The sequence below is a fragment of the Notechis scutatus genome, chromosome 1 (genome assembly GCF_049901735.1).
Source record: "Notechis scutatus isolate UNSWTSFEM ecotype Mainland chromosome 1, rNotScu1.2, whole genome shotgun sequence".
NCBI lineage: Eukaryota > Metazoa > Chordata > Lepidosauria > Squamata > Elapidae > Notechis > Notechis scutatus.
In genome coordinates, this window is record NC_142009.1 from 52,795,419 (window position 1) to 52,806,893 (window position 11,475).

General features: G+C 41.4%; 1 pseudogene; it reads right to left on the reverse strand.

Annotated features, from left to right (window-relative positions):
* Window positions 1-9,560: 9,560 nt before the first annotated feature.
* On the reverse strand, window positions 9,561-10,703 carry LOC148132800 (uncharacterized; annotated as a pseudogene).
* Between the last annotated feature and the right edge of the window lie 772 nt (window positions 10,704-11,475).

Genomic DNA, 11,475 nt, shown 5'->3' on the forward strand with positions numbered 1-11,475 from the left:
CTGGAGTCTGCCTTTGATTGCCTTGTTTTGATCACAGGTAATTAGTCCAAAGACAAGATCTGCCAGATCAAAAGGCAGAAGTTAACTTGGCAATTGTGGTGGGCCTGTGCATCACCCGAGAAATCTGCGAAAGCTGGTTGCATGTGCAACTTCACTCCTTTCCTGGGCACAGTAGACGCCCAGTTGGGGGCTCCTTTCATTTCCCCATTAAGTTGCCCAACAAAGTGATACCTATTTATCTACTTGCAGTTGGTCATTTTTGAACTGCTGGGTGTTGGCAGGAACTGGAGCATGTGACAGGAATTTGCCTTGTCCCGCAGCAGTAACCGGGTTTTGATCACAAGCCTACAGACTATCAGCCCAAAGTCCTAACCTGGTGAACCACCATGCTCCTTCATTAATTACTTAAAAGGGTACTGTAATAGGTCCAGTTAAATTCCAAATTAAAGAAAGGAAGGACCTATGCACTATCTGTATTCCAACATAGTAGACACTAAGAAAATGGTATCAGTGACCAGATTCTTGGTACAGTGGGACAGATAGAAAGCAACTGAGTCTGGTCTTTCGTCTCAACAAAACCCAGGGTTTGGGAATATAGGGATTTATTAAAGCTTACGGGTGATCTTTCTAAGCTGGACCAAACTTTTAAAGCTGTACATGCACTGCTTATTTATATATACAGATATACAATGAAAAAACTTGCTTCTCAACATGTGCTCCCCATAATTTGACTTGAGCATTCTGGAAGTTATAGTATGGTGAAGAAAATCATGTTTTACACTGATTCAGTCAAGAAATATTAGTTTTTGATGATTGAAGGTTTATTTTTCCCCAGAAGTATTAAGATTGGAACAGGAACACAAGGCATCAGGTGTATTGATGTTTACACCAAGATAAACAGTCCCCAGTTACTTTTCTTGAATATTGTACCTTAATACTACCAAAGTAATATTAGATGAAATCCTATCTATATTGAATACAAATAATTGTTACATAAATCATATCTAATTTATTCAAATTAGGTTTTTTTTCCATACTGGTGACTTTAACTCCCAAAAATCTCACTCACCATTAGCCAGTCCTTTAAGCTTTATTCAGCTGAATATTACTCCTTAGCAAAATATCCAGGATGTAGCCTAATTTGGATTAATCCTACCCCTGATTAAATCTAATCTAAATTGAATTGATTTAATTAGAATTCTCATTCAGAAAGAGGGGTAGTTGTAGTAATATTTGAGGAATTCAAATCATTGCTAACAGGTTTTACTTACCTGGAATCAGTAAACTAATTAATTACAAAATTGTCTTTCTCAACCCATCAGCTTCACAATTGATCTATAAGATCAGGCATTATATCTGTATTGTTCTGATAACCTTTCTTGGCTTTTTTTCATTAAAAGAAATAAGCATCCACATGAACATCGCTGTCATACATTTTTAGATGTTCCTTGTATAAAAAAAGGTTGGTTAGTCATATTTTAATTTATTCTGCTTTAGTATGTATCAAGCATGTCAATTAAATGAAAATAAATATTACAAAATATAGGAGGAAGCATGATTTTGGTGTATATTTTATTTGGAAGTGGGGATCAGCAATACAGAAGTGATTTTAGGCTAAAATTGCCATTTAGCTATTTCTGTCTCATGCTGCTAAGAGAGCTTCAAGATAGTCTAGCAAAGAGATTTTGTAAATTAGTACATGAATTCAATTCCGATTGGGAACACATTTAAGATTAGCTCCTTATTTCCATTTTTTTTTCAAATAACAGAGGCCAAACACCAATTAAGGAAAATATTTGTAGCTTAGTTGAAGTGAGGGGTCCTTGGAGCTCTCTGGAGAGAGCTTGATTGTTTTCTTGCAGTCATTTCATTACCCTAACTAGGTAACATCATCAGTGCTAGAGGCCAGACATTTTAAAACAACACATGTTTTGGTCCAAAATAAGTTTTCATAGCACAGACAATTCTGATAAGGAGAACACACCAAACAAATTGAAACTCCTGTGCATTAAACTACTGTGCTGTCTAATAACAACAGTGTCTTTTCTAAATGGCAGATAATTTTCTTTCTGTACATTATCTTTAAGCCATACAACTCAAAAGATGTATGGACCATTTGAATTCCCTTCAACTTTTAGTCAGGCAAGATGTTACAAAACAGGGAAAAGAATAGACTCAGGAATGTAAAAAACTAGGGCATATTGTTTCAGCTGTAAGGCCTTATTCCACAGGATATCCCAAGAACAGATCTGTACAGCATATGTGTTTTCAGGGGCTATTGAGTTCACTGTAATTTACTTCTAGATACATATTTAGTACTGTACCCTAAAACAACTGCAAACAAATTCCACCACCATCATACTTAATTATAGCCAAGGACCAGGAAGAAAAGCAATAGAGTGCAGAGAAGAGCAACAAGGATGATTAGGGGACAAGGCTAAAACATGAAGTGTGGTTGCAGGAATTGGGTATGTCTAGTTTAATGAAAAGAAGAATTAAAGGTGATATGAGAACAGTGTTCCAATATCTAAAGGGGCTGCCACAAAGAAGAGGAGGTCAACCTATCCTCCAAAGCAGTCAAAGCACCTGAAAGCAAGAAGCAAAGGGTGGAAACTAATCAAAGAGAGAACCAACCAAGACCAAAGGATAAATTTCCTGATAAGACAATCAGTGGGACAACTTGCCTCCAGAAATTGTGAGTGCTCCAATACTGGAGGTTTATAGTATATGATTTCCTGTTTGAGCAAGGGGTTGGACTAGAATGTCTCATCCAACTCTGTTATTCTGTTACTCTGAAATAAATCATAGTTCTCTTTCTTATTAAAAAGCTGTCACCCCCATACACAGGGAACTCTTTTGACACTGTTAGAGCTTCTCCTAACAGTAATGTCCTAAATGTTTTCTTAGATGTCTTTTATTGATTGCAGTAGTTGTTATTTACTATACGTCTTACTCAATTTTCAACAGTGATATTGCCAAGGCAGTCTGTATAATACAAAAAGTAAAATTCCATACACTTAGCAATGGCAAATACTATACAAGCTTTTCCAATAAAAAACAGAATAGAATAGAATAACAGAGTTGGAAGGGACCTTGGAAGTCTTCTAGTCCAACCCTCTGATAAGGCAAAAAACCCTATCCCATTTCAGATAAATGGTTATCCAATCTCTTCTTAGAAACTTCCAATGTTGGAGCATTTACAATTGCTGGAGGCAAGTTGTTCCACTGATTAATTGTTCTAAGTGTAGGGAAATTTCTCTTTGGTTCTAGGTTGCTTGTCTCCTTGATTAGTTTCTACCCATTGCTTCTTGTCCTGCTCTCAGGTGCTTTGCAGAATAGCTTGACTCCCTCTTCTTTGTGGCAGCCCCTGAGATATTGGAACACTACTATCATGTCACCCCTGGTCCTTCTTTTCATTAAACTAGACATACCCAATTCCAGCAACTATTCTTTATATGTTTTAGCCTCCAGTCTCCTAATCTTTGTTGCTGTTCTCTGCACTCTTTCTAGAGTTTCAACATCTTGTTTACATCATGGCAACCAAAACTAGATGCAGTATTCCAAGAGTGACCTTACTAAGCATTATTAAGTGGTATTAACACTTCATATGATCTTGATTCTATCCCTCTGTTTATGCAGCCTTGAACTGTTGGCTGAACACAGATATGTTTTAAAACTCTTTTTTACATAATCCAAGTTGGAGCTAAGATGCTCTTCCTTGGGATGGAGTCTTCCCTACTCATGAAAACTAGTTACGATCTGTTTACATAATGTGAGGCAGCAGTTATTTAATCAGCAAAATCAGTGACTGTGCCATGCAGCTCAGAAAAGTGTTGCAAACAATCTTCAAATGTATACAATTAAATGGCAAAGCTTTTTGAAGTTACAAGGTCCAACCACAAAAATGCCTTTTTTTGTTATTTCAGATGTTATTTCATAGAGGATGGTGGTTATTACTTTCTAAAGTAAATATCTGATGCTTCTGATTAAAATCTCTCTGGCATAAGAATTTAAACTTAAGTAATACAGTTTTTTTGAATCATTAAATAAGCAGCAACAAGGTTGGTCCTTTTTATTATGGTGAAAGTGTCATCTACATAAGGGCAATGCATATTAACTTAATTCTTTTGTATTCTGCCTTTCCTGCAAGATACATGGAAACATGGAGACATTTATGAAATTATGGGCACTTTCATAAAAAGGACTCTTACAGGCCAGGTACAGGCACAAAAATTAGCTAATAGAAGACTGCTGGATAGAACATAGAATATCAGAGTTGAAGGTACCTTGGCGTCTTAAGCAGGAGACCCTATACCATTTCAGAAAGGTGGCTGTCCAGTCTCTTCTTAAAAGCCTCCACCTAAGTAAGACCACACCTCAGTACTGCATCCAGTTTTGGTCACCACATTATAAAAAATATGTTGAGACTCTAGAAAAAGTACAGAGAAGAGCAACCAGGATGATTAGGGGACTGGAGACTAAAACATATGAAGAACGGTTACAGGAACTGGGCATGGCTAGTCTAGTGAAGAGAAGGACCAGGGGAGACATGATAGCAGTCTTCCAATATTTGAGGGGCTGCCACAGGGAGGAAGGGGTCAAGCTATTTTCTAAAGCACCCGAAGGCCAGACAAGAAATAATGAATGGAAACTGAACAAGGAGAGATTTAACCTGGAAATAAGGAGAAATTTTCTGACAGTGAGAACAATCAACCAATGGAACAGCTTGCCCTCAGAAGTTGTAGGAGCTTCATCACTCGAGACTTTCAAGAAGAGATTGGACTGCAGGGGGTTGAACTAGATGACCTACAAAGTCCCTTCCAACTCTGATTATCTGTTACCCACAACTTTTGAAGGCAAATTGTTCCTCTGGTTTATTGTTCTCACTTCAGGAAATTTCTCATTAGTAGTATGTTGGATCTGTCTTTGATTAGTTCTGTGGTTCCATCTGTGGCTTCTTGTCTTGCCTTTGGGTGCTTTGGAAAATATGTTGACTTCCTCCTATTTGTGACAGCCTTTCAAATATTGGAACCCTGCTATCATGTCTCCTCTGGTCCTTCTTACTAAACTAGCCATACCCAATTCCTGTAATCATTCATCATATGTTTTAGTCTCCAGGCCCCTAATCATCTTCGTTACTGTTCTCTTTTTCCAAAGTTTCAATATCTTTTTTATAATGTAACCAAAACTGGATACAATATTTGAATATTGAAATTTTCAGCTAGACTAGTTTGTCTTTTGTTTATCCTATACAGAACATTTGGTATTATTTGAATAATAACATGGTTAATAAAATTATATATTTTTGTGGGGTGGGATGGGGTGGGGGAGGAAGCAGGGAAGAAATCCATTGTATAAGTCTTTTAGGTTATTTTTTTAATGTTCAAACTCTGAATTTTAGAAAGATGAGTATCAGGAGTCATGAATTTTGGGAGAAAATAAATGATGAGGTTATGTAATTATATGTGGTTATAAAATAGATATGAAGTCATGTAGTTGGCTTGTCAGAAGGTATGGGTGTAACAGTAATTTCTCCATCTGTATAAAAATAAAATTAAACGGAACAGAAAACTGATGAGAACTCTCAATCAAATTGGATATGCTCATTTCATGAAGTAACCTGCTGGAATCTAAGAGCAGTTCCCAGGGGCATGAAGTAACCCGTGTTCCAGCAATCTAATCTTGCTTTTGAATGAACTATTCAATGCCAAACCAAAGTGTTGGCAGGAGAGAACCAATGACCAGTGTTTCCTGGGTTTTTGTGCAGCATGCATATATGTAAGCATAGCTCACCTTTTATAAAGGTAAGGTGTCAGCATTCCAGCAAACCTCCATTCCAATCAGTAACTCCGAGACAAACATATCTCAAAAGTACCTTTATTAGAATAGCACCTGGCACATCTGTGGAATCCCGAATCTGAAAGGTTTCAGACTTCCCACAATTCCCAAACTGCAAATTTATCCCCCCCTTGGCCATCATCACATCACATGGCTCAATCACAATCCATCCAAAAGTAAGATCTTTTTTTCATTCTGCGCCATACCCAATGACCTTGAACTAACAAAAAAAATTATTTTGTCTACTTAGAGCTACTCAATTGAATCCACCCCTCTCTCACTTGTGGCAACGTGGAAATGGCTTCCAAAGCTGACAGGCATCCCGCCTTGAGGAAATCACCTCCTGGAAGAGACAATAAACAAAACACAACCAGGAGTTAATGCGATGCCCTTAACCCCCTCTTCCCTACTCCAAGGGGACCCTTCAGTTTGTCAGGGAATTTGTCATGGAATTGATTAACCAATCTATCAGCATGTACATCCCAACTTTTTACCCAAGTAGCATCTGACAAAGGGTAATTTTTCCATTACACCAAATATTGTAATCTCCCTCGGTGTAATCTAGAATCGAGGATTTTCTTTATTTTATAATGTGTCTCACCCTGTACAATTAAAGGTTTGGGGGGAGCTGCTGGTATCGGCCATAGATTTGATCCTACAGCAGGTTTCAATAACTACTATGGAACACTGGGTGTATTTTCCCCGACAGCCGAGGGAGACTTAATTGGACTGTCACTGGATTGATTATTTTTGATATAGGGAATGGACCTAAGAATGTAGGGCCCAACTTCCTATTGGGAAGTTTCAACTTGAGATATTTAGTTGACAAAAACACTTTGTCCCCTATGTTTGTCTGCTTGTTTTTTTATATTCCTTAGTCACTTCAGTCAAAGCATTTTTTTGTATCCTTCCAACCTTTCTTTAATGAGTCCATCCACTCCATTAAAGATATGGATTTTGGGGGTTCACTAGGTAATTCTGGCATAGGGACAAATTCCATGCCGTATTGATTTGGAATGGAGTCAAGCCTGTGCTGCTGTATACTGCATTATTGTAAGCAACTTCTGCAAATGGCAACAGCTCCGCCCAGTTCTCCTGTTGATAATTTACATAGCATATAATGTATTGTTCCATCATGGCATTTGTTCTCTGCTGCCCCATTGTACGCAAGATGGAATGGTGGGGAAAGCCCTTGGGATGACCCAATGGACTTCAGAAACTTCCTCTACAAGGTACTCCATGGAACCTATAGATATGCTTCACGAACAGTTTTGCAAGTTTCTTAGCCGAAAGTAATCCGTTACAGGCCATAAAGTGGGCTTGCTTAGAGAATAAGTTGATGACAGTCCAAATCACGGTATTTCCTCCACTCTCATTCTCTTCCCACGGCTTCGTTAGTTCAGCTACTTGTTGAAGGAGGCCAGGGGGTTTTCCAGTTCGGTGTTTCATAGTGGCACAAATTGAGCAGCTTTTCACAAAGTCCTCAACATCAGGTTTCATTTTTGGCCACCAGAACTGTTCCTGACTAAATGCAGGGTTTTTAAGAACCCAAAGTGTCCCCCCAACTGCGAATCATGGCTACACTTCAGTATCATTAGTCTTAGAGTATTGGGTACATAAATTTTTGTTCCTTTCCAAGCCAATCCTTTGTTCATTGTCAAACCAGTTTGATGTTCAACAAACCAGGGATCGGTCAAAAGGGCTGCTTTCAACTCAATTGTCAGTTTATCTTCTAGGCATCTGGGATTGTGGTTGGCTTGGCCTCGGGTAGTTACTTGGCCTGTGGGTTGGGCTTCTGATATAATAGTCTGTACTACCTCCTCCTGGCAACTGCCAAATTGGGGTTTTCTCGACAGGACATCTGCCTGTATGTCCCCCACCTCCCAGGATATATCTCATGTTAAAATTGAATCTCTTGAAATATTGAGCCCAGAGGACTTGTTTAGGTGATAGCTTTCAAGGTGTCTTTAGAGTCTTAAGGTTCTTGTGATCAGTCCACACCTCAAAAGGCTCCTTCACTCCTTCCAGGAAATGCCTCCAAGATAGTAAAGCCCATTGCACTGCAAACACTTCTTTTTCCCAAACCGCCCACCTATGCTCTGTGTCTGTCAACTTTTTGGACACATAAGCGCAAGGCATTAGCTGGTCTTGAGAGTTCTTCTGGAGAAGAATCACCACCACAGCCACATCACTAGCATCAGCGTGGACTATAAAAAGTCTGGTTGGGTCTGAGTGCTGGAAGATGGGCTCAGTGGCAAATAGGAGTTTTAAAGTTTCAAAAGATTTCTGACAGTCCATTGTCCAAGCAAGGGGTAGATTGGGTTTTAGTTTGGTTGGGGAAGGCCCAGTTTTCAATAACTCTGTTAAAGGGTGGGCAACCTTGCCAAATGACAGAATGAATTGTCTATAGAAATTTGAAAAACCCAAAAAGCTTTGAAGTTGTTTACGTGTTTTTTTGGGGGGGTTGCCAGTATAGCACCACTTTCACTTTTCCAGGGTTCATCTCAATCCCCTAGTTAGACACTCAGTAGCCTAGGTAATCCAGTGACTGTTTGTGGAATTCACACTTTGACAACTTTACATATAACTTGGTGGCTAAGAGTCTTTTCAGCACTTGTCTGACCAATTTGACATGTTCTTCGATGGTTTTGCTGAATATAAGAATGTCAGTCAGGTAGACGAGGACCCCTTTGTATAGGTGTGGATGTAACACTTCATTGATGAGTTGCATAAATACTGCGGGGGCGGGGGCTTGGAGTCTGAAAGACATGACTCAGAATTGGAAACTACCCAGAGGGCAGTTGAAGGCAGTTTTCCATTCATCTCCCTCCTTTATGTGGACTCGGTAGTAAGCTTCTCTCAAATCTAGTTTGGTGAAGACCTTGCTTTTATCCAGGTGATTTAATAAGTCCTTCATGAGGGGGAGGGGGTACATTTTTTATGCATACCCCATTTATGCCCCTAAAATCAATGCATAATCTCAATCCACCATTTTTTTTTTCTTTGAACAGCACTGGGGCGGCCAACCTAGATTTGGCAGGTTCAATAAAACCTCTGTCCAAATTGTTATCTATGTATTTTCTCAATTCAGTCATTTCAGCTGGTGTCATTGAATACATCTTTGGTTTTGGCAGTTTTGCCCTGGGTTCTAACTCTATGGCACAATCAGTGGTACGAGGGGGGGGACATTGCATTCCTCTTCGCTGAAAACCTCAGCCAAATCCCTGTATTGTTTAAGGACTTGGGGTGCACCTGGAAGAGAATCTGAAGCGGTGGCTACTGTTTCTGGTTGGGAACCTCTGTTGGGTGGCAGTTTCTTTGTGGGAGGGACGGGGCAGTGGGCCAACCCCAATTATGATATTTCAGTATCCGTCCTACCATTTGATGGTAGGGGCCAATTTATCCAGCAAAGCAAGTCCCAATATGAGAGATTCTGACATTTTTGGGGCCACTACAAAACATATGAGTTCCCAGTGTCTCCCCATCTCTAGTTTGGTCAACTCTGTAATTTGTGTGGCTGGGACTCTCCCAATTAGAGTCCCATCTACGTGTTCAAACCTGATTGGGTGTTTCAGGTTTTTTGTTTTATTCCTAATTGTTTAATGATGGGGAGGCCAATAAGGCATCTGGAACACCTGGTATTATGGCTTCTATCTCCCCTGCCTCCCCCGTGTCAGGCATCACCAACTTCACTTTGACTATAAAAGGGGTGATGGCAGCACTCACCATGGGGTCGTCTTCTTCATTGGCTTCTGTGGAGAGAATTTCCTGGGCTGGAAGTTCATTGCTCCCTTCTGTGTGGAGGGACCCTCTATGGTGTGCCTAGCAAACCGTCTAGTGTTGGGAGGCTTCTGTGGATTTCTTTGACATCTGGTGGCTGTACTGGGCCTTGGTTGTGGAGCTTGTGGAACAGGTGCAGGAGCCAGACAGTCAGCTGCTCTATGGCCATCCTGGCCACCACGATAGCACTTTATCATTCTGGTGGGTCAGGTAGGAGCAACTGCAGCAGGTCTGGTCAGAGGTCCTCTGGTCACAGCTCTCCTAGGAGGGCTTTCAGGGAGGTTTTTTTTTTTTGTGGGTTGATCTCCCTGTCCAGTTTTAGAGTCTCGGGTATTCCTCTAATGTTACAGGCCTTTTTAACTTCTGGGTCAATAGCGTTCTTGAAATAATGTAACAGTATTCTCTCAGGCCAGTCTAAAGTCCCATACAAAATCTTTTAAGGATCTCTTGCCTTGTTTCTTTTCCATTAATTTGTCTTCATTTTCCTCAATTCTATCAGGATTTTCAAACCTAAAGCTAAGGAATTCAAGGGAGGTATTCACATCATAAAGTTCTGGAGCTTGTTTGTAGTGCAATTGAGCCACCCAATCAGAAGCATCTCCCTCATTCATCCCATCTGGGATTGCAGCAACCAGGTCACGATCTGTTGCATGTTGGGTTCCAAATCTATCTATGTTGGACCAGATCCGAGTGAGAAAATAAGCAAAATGTTCATGTCATCCATCAAACGTTACTTTAAAAGCCATTTGGTCCGGTCTGAGAGGAGTGGGTGGGATCTCCATAGCAACTGGGGGCTGGGATGGAAAGTACAGATCCTGCTGAGGAATATGGGAACCCTGGAGGGGGACTCCAAGGGGTGGCTGTGTTGGGACTCTCTGGAAGAAGGGTCTCTGCAGGGTTGCTCCAAGGGGCGGCTGAATTGGCACCTGCTGAGAAGAGACCACTTGCTGCATTCTTCCCCACAATGGGAAGAGGGAGGTGGCTGCCGTCTGCTGCCTGTGCAGATCCCTTTGTTGAGAAGGGATCACCGCTTCTCTTTGGGGCCAGGGTGCTCCAAAACCAGGTGGTGCAATGGGTGCTGGCATCCACTGACATTGGACCCACCCTTGACCAGGATAAAATCCCCACCCTGGAAGAATACTCTCTGCAGGGGGTAATCTCCTTTCTGGTTGTGGAGGGGGAGGGCTTGGGGTTTGTAATGTACGCAAGGTTGGCTGCATCTGGTGTCTCTCCCTTGAAACTCGAGCCTGCCAGCCTGGGCTGCTTCATAGGCCCCCTCCAACCAATGCCCCAGTGATTCCTCCTCCACTTCTCAGGCTTGGGAAAGTAAAGGTGGGCTGCATTAGGACCCAGTTCATCTGGAGAGGTTGTGGCTGTGAGAGACATAACTTTCCACCTTAAGTTGTTGGAGTTATTCTGGGATTCCTGCCAATGACTGGCTTCAGGATGGATGCCACAGGTTGCAGTCTTGGGAGTTGGCAGATCCCAACATCCCCCCACTTCTCTACTCTGTCTTGTGGGCAGTTCTCAGGGGGCTGGAGAAAGAGAGGTATTCAGGCAGCATCTCCCCTGGTCTCATCCCTGGATTCATTTCCATCTGGCAGCTTCTCCATGAGTCCGTCTCCTTGGGCCTGGCTCCTAACCTCCATCTCTCCTCTGCAGCCTCCAATGCCTGCACCACCTCTTCAGAAGGGGGGCTGGGGGCTTCAATTAGTTCTCTGGTGTCCAGCCCCATAGCACCTTCTGTATCTCCTTCCAATTCTTCCATCTTCACTGAGACTTTGCGCTGCTCCGGTTTTGGAATCAATGCTGGGGCTCAGCACCCCTGACAGCCCCTTTTGGGGTGCTGGAGTTTGT